Here is a 6,026-nt window from a genome sequence, read left to right as displayed (position 1 = left end):
TAGTGATAGTTGTTGTAGTGATGATGGTAGCTGTGGTAGTAATGGTGGTAGGTGTGGTAGTAATGGTGGAAGGTGTGGTAGTAACTGTGGTAGGTATGGTGGTAATTGTGGTAGGTGTGGTAGCGATGGTGGTGGTTGTGGTAGTGATGGTGGTAGCTGCGGTAGTGATGGTGATAGTTGTGGTAGTGATGATGGTAGGTGTGGTAGTAACTGTGGTAGGTGTGGTAGTAACTGTGGTAGGTGTGGTAGTAACTGTGGTAGGTGTGGTAGTAACTGTGGTAGGTGTGGTAGTAATGAACATCGTGCTTGTAGATATTGCCTTGTCTCTCTCCTAACTCCTTCGCTGCTTGTCTAACTCTCTCTCTCAAGTACTATTTCTTTCCCACCACGCCTCTCTCTCTCTCTCTCTCCTAGACCCCCTTCTATCGCCTCCTCCCTCTCTCCTAATTCCTTCTCTGCTTTCCTAACTCCTCTGCTTTCCTAACTCCCTCTCTGCTTATCTAACTCCCTCTCTGCCTTCCTAACTCCCTCTCTCCCATTTCTCCTGTACAGAAGTGGTTATGTCACGTCTACGGCAGGGATAAGTGGAACTATCTCAACCCCAGGGACTTTCCGATCAGGCGTCACATTTGCTGTCTAAGGCGTTCCCGTAAGCGAATGTGCCATCCCCTCCAGCCCTAGCCATCACCTTCACCTAACCCTCTAGATTACTCATGTTCGCTACCATAGTCCCGGCGCACGACTCTGAGGTCATTATCGTACCCTGGCAACCTACCATTCAAAAGTGCGTCCGATTTCGTATCATACACCAACCATATTATTAAGCACGAATATATTATACATATTATTATACACGAATCACATCCGTCTCATTATACACGAAATCAGACTCACGTATTATGATATTTTAGTCTTGATAGTAATTGAGGTAGTAACGTATTGGTATTACAAAGCCAATTACATCCTTCACCTGCCTAAATCTCCCCTACTAGAGGCTGACAGTGATAAAGTTCGTCTGATATTGCGTTATTAATATTCTGAAGCGTTGATATGAGTGGGGGGTGAGTAATAGTACTGGTGGTGGTGGTAGTGGTATTAGTAGTAGTAGTAGTGAAGAGAGAAACCTGTACTGTACACAGGAAAAATCATCTGATAAATTACCAATATGCCGGGAATCGAACCCGGGACTCTCAGGTGAGAGCCAAGCAGCATACCACTACACCACGACCAGGTAAAAGTTAACTCACGTTGTCACAATCTTGTAACCAACGTCCCTCCGCCCCCACTGTGGGCATCAAGAGGATGAGTTAACCCCCTGGCACTCGGGCAAGTAGATGCTTTTAATCTATCTACTTGCCCGAGTGCCAGGGGGTTAACTCATCCTCTTGATGCCCACAGTGGGGGCGGAGGGACGTTGGTTACAAGATTGTGACAACGTGAGTTAACTTTTACCTGGTCGTGGTGTAGTGGTATGCTGCCTGGCTCTCACCTGAGAGTCCCGGGTTCGATTCCCGGCATATTGGTAATTTATCAGAAGTAGTAGTAGTGGTGGTGGTGATTATTATTATCATTATTATTATTATTATTATTATTATTATCCCTCTCCACCTAGTACGTAGTACTACTATTACCGTACTACTACTACTACTACTATTATTTCTACAGGAACAACAACAACAACTACTACTACTACTACTATTATTATTATTATTATTATTATTACCAATCAAACCAGCAGTTATAATATAAATAACAAATATGGATTGAGTTATGCCATTCTCTCTCTCTCTCTCTCTCTCTCAATAAAGGAGCTTAATTATAAACTTTATTTATGTAATTAAAAAACGCAGACTTTACTGTATAAGCAAAGTGCCTCTGTTAATGAAACCTAGAGAGAGAGAGAGAGAGAGAGCACTACATATTCTTAGTATGGTCACACACACACACACACACACACACACACACACACACACACACACACACGTTTATACAGAAAAATAAGAGTGCGTTTCCTCCCTCTCTCTGCGTTGCTTTGATTCTAAAACGATTTGAACTTGACGCGTGAGTGGTGTTGATGTGGTTGGTTCCATGAGAGGGCCAGGAACGCAAAATTGCACTACACACTCTAAATGCGGTGGTGGTGGTGGTGGTAATAGGAGGAGGAGGAGGAGGAGGAGGGGAATTATTATTATTATTATTATTATTATTATTACTACTACTACTACTACTGCTATTATTATTATTATTATTATTATTATTATTATTATTATTATTATCACCACAACTACTGCCGTACTACTACTGTTACTACTACTACTACTACTATTATTATTATTATTATTATTATCAATATTATTAACAATCACCCTTCAACCCTCTGACGTCCTGTTACAGTATATCCTTAACGCTTCCCTCCAGGCGACTTATTCATGGCAAACGTTTAGTAATGAAGGAGTTAATGTAGCCAAGATTTAACCCCTTCAGTGCGAAAAATCTACGCTGAATAAAATCGCCTGAAGGATGGGAATAAGGAAGCTCCCTAACACCTCTTCCTGAGCGATTTATTTTTGGATGTGGCAGGTTAATATCCTTTTGTACGTTATTTATGCAGAGTATGGCGATATTGGAAGGATTTATGCTCCCTATATGTAACACAGAAGAGGACAGTAAGGTGTAAAAAGCAAAATAAATCGCTTAGGAAAAGGTGTTAGGTAGCTTCTATAACCTATAATCTATGAGGACAGTAAGGGGTGACAAGCAAAATAAATCGCTTGGGAAAAGGTGTTACGGAGCTTCGTTAACCTATAATCTATGAGGAAAGTAAGGGGTGATGAGCAAAATAAATCGCTTAGGAAAAGGCGTTGGGTAGCTTCTTTAACCTATGAGGACAGTAAGAGGTGATGAGCAAAATAAATCGCTTAGGAAAAGGTGTTAGGTAGTTTCTTTAACCTATAGTCTATGAGGACAGTAGGGGGTGATAAGCAAAGTAAATCGCTTAGGAAAAGGTGTTAGGTAGCTTCTTTAACCTATAATCCCAAAAGACAGTAACGGGTGATAGACAAAATAAATCGCTTAGGAAAAAGTGTTTGGTAGCTTCTTTAACCTATGAGGACGGTAAGGGGTGATGAGCAAAACAAATCGCTTAGGAGAAGATGTTAGGTATGAGGATATTAAGGGGTGACAAGCAGAATAAATCGCTTAGGAAAAAGTGTTAGGTACTTTCTTTAACCTACTATATAGTCTATGAGGACAGTACGGGGTGATGAGCAAAATAAATCGCTAAGGAAAAGGTGTTAGGTAGCTTCTTTAATCTATTTATGAGGAGAGTAAGGGGTGATGAGCAAAATAAATCGCTTAGGAAAAGGTATTAGGTAGCTTCTTTAACCTATGAGGAGGGTAAGGCCTGACAAGCAAAATAAATCGCTTAGGAAAAGGTGTTAGGTAGCTTCTTCAACCTATAATCCATGAGGAGAGTAAGGGGTGATGGGCAAAATAAATCGCTTCGGAAAAAGTGTTAGGCAGCTTCTTTAACCTATGAAGACAGTAAGAGGTGATAAGCAAAATAAATCGCTTAGGAAAAGGGGTTAGGTAGCTTCTTTAACCTATTTTTGAGGAGAGTATGGGGTGACAAGCAAAATAAATCGCTTAGGAAAAGGTGTTAGGTAGTTTCTTTAACCTACAATCTATGAGGAAAGTAAAGGGTTTATGAGCAAAATAAATCGATTAGGAAAAGGTGTTAGGTAGTTTCTTTAACCAAAAATCTATGAGGACAGAAAGGTGTGATGAGCAAAATAAATCGCTTAGAAAAGGTGTTAGGTAGTTTCTTTAACCTATAATCTAAAAGAACGATAGGGGGTGATGAGCAAAATAAATCGCTTAGGAAAAAGTGTTAGGTAGCTTCTTTAACCTATTTATGAGGAGAGTAAGGGGTGACAAGCAAATTAAATCGCTTAGGAGAAGATGTTAGGTATGAGGACAGTAAGGGGTGACAAGCAGAATAAATCGCTTAGGAGAAGGTGTTAGGTAGCTTCTATAACCTCCTATAACCCACAATTCACCCTAATTAATATTCTACATCAAAATCAAATCTAATTATAAGTGATATGACTGGGAATTATTGGGTTAATTAGAGAGAATAACAGGTGTTTGTAAAATGATGTGGTACGTTATGAAGGCAATGGCATCTACTCCACTGAAGTAGATAGACAGATAGATAGATACATGGATAGATAGATAGGTAGACAGATAGATAGACAGAGATAGATATACATGGATAGTTACAGACAGACAGTTGGACAGACAAAAACATTGACAGAAATACATAAATAGGGAGAGAGAGAGAGAGAGAGAGAGAGGTATTCCCCATCCATATTCTCTCTACTAATCACGTTTATAATCACCTATCGACAACACGTGGCATACATAAAACTTCCTTCCCTGTCCCACACGCTCCCACCCTCCGCTGAAAGGTGGGGGAGTGACTGGGTGAGATAGGAAGTTAGGTCACATGAGAGAGAGAGAGAGAGAGAGAGAGAAAGGAAAAGTGGGAGTACACTGTGTGCAAGGAGGAAGGTGGAAGGGAAACGGCGCGTGACATCGGCGAAGGGTGTGGGGCCATCTGTAGCGGAGGAAATGGGCAAGAGACGGAGCTGGAAAATTTCTGGAAAAGAACTGGAAAGAGGGACTGGTGGGTGTGGAAGAGTGATTGGATAATGGGCGTGGACTGGAACATGGTGGTGTGGTGAGGGAGAAAAGAAGGAGTTTTGGAAGCATGTGGATAAAGTACTGACAGGGGTTCCAGAGGAAGGAAGAGTTATGATCGGAGATTTGAATGGCCAAGTGGGTACGGAGAGGGCTGTGTTTTCTAGTGTGGTTTCTTGTGTGTTCTAGAGTTTTCATTGGAGATTTGAATGGCCATGTGGGTAGGGAGAGAGGGCTGTGTGTTTTCTAGAGTGCATGGTGGTTTTGGCAGTGGAGTGATGAATGCGGAAAGAGAAAGCATAACTGACTTCACACTGGCAGCAGACGTGCCAATTCTAAACCCTACTTTTTAAAGCCTGAAAATCAAAATACCACTTCCAAACGTGGACTAAGAGAGAGACAATTTGATTTTCTGCTATGTAGAGGAAACCACTTGAAAGAGTGTGTGAACTGAGAAGCGATAAATGGCAAGTGTAGCGGCAGAACATCGGCTGGCAGAGGTGGATTGCGAAGTCACAGGCGTGAGAAGGGGTAAACAACTGGGAATTGCAAATGGTGGAAGTTGAGTTATGAGAGAAAAAACGCCAGAAGAGAATGTAAATGAGTTGCGGGAGGAAAAAAGGCAGCATAATGAAGCAGGCAGGGAAAGAAATGCTGGACAAAACCTCTGGAAAAACTGCCCACAAGATAAGGAAACATAGTGGTGGAATGAGGAGGTGCGGGGAAGGGTAACAGAGACGACAGAGGCGAAGGAAAAATTTGATAGAACTGGGATGAATAAATATGACAGAACTGGGAATGAAGAAGATAAAGAGACTAAACACACACACACACACACACACACACACACTAATAAGGCAGCCAAAAAAACGGTAACAAGAGCGAAGGCAAGAGCAGTGGATCAGCTTTATGTGGAACTTGAAACACCGGAAGGTCAGAGCAAGATCTTTGCATTGTGGAAAAAGAAGGAACACAGTGAAAAAAGATCTTACGCACAAAAGGCAGCTCAAGGATGGCGGGGGTAGGGTACTGTGTGAAGAGGAGGGCACAAGAGGAAGGCGGGAAGAGTATTTCAAGAAGTTAGGGAACGAGGGAAGTGAGAGGAGAAAGGACATGGGGTGCCAAATGAGAAACACCTGAAATTAATAGGAAGGAAGTCAAAGCAACACTGAAAGAGACGAAAAATGGGAAGGCAGCAGCACCGGATCAAATACCAGCTGAGGCACGGAAAAGCTTGGCAGAAGATGGAGTAGTCAGTGTAGATTTAATGCAGAAGATATATGATAAAGGAGAAAATACTGGAGGCCTGGCGAGAAAGCGTGACA

This window comes from Coenobita brevimanus, chromosome 57, assembly GCF_032717465.1.
Source record: "Coenobita brevimanus isolate Jiangsu-jjx chromosome 57, ASM3271746v2, whole genome shotgun sequence".
Classification (NCBI taxonomy): domain Eukaryota; kingdom Metazoa; phylum Arthropoda; class Malacostraca; order Decapoda; family Coenobitidae; genus Coenobita; species Coenobita brevimanus.
This window is presented reverse-complemented; position numbering follows the sequence as displayed.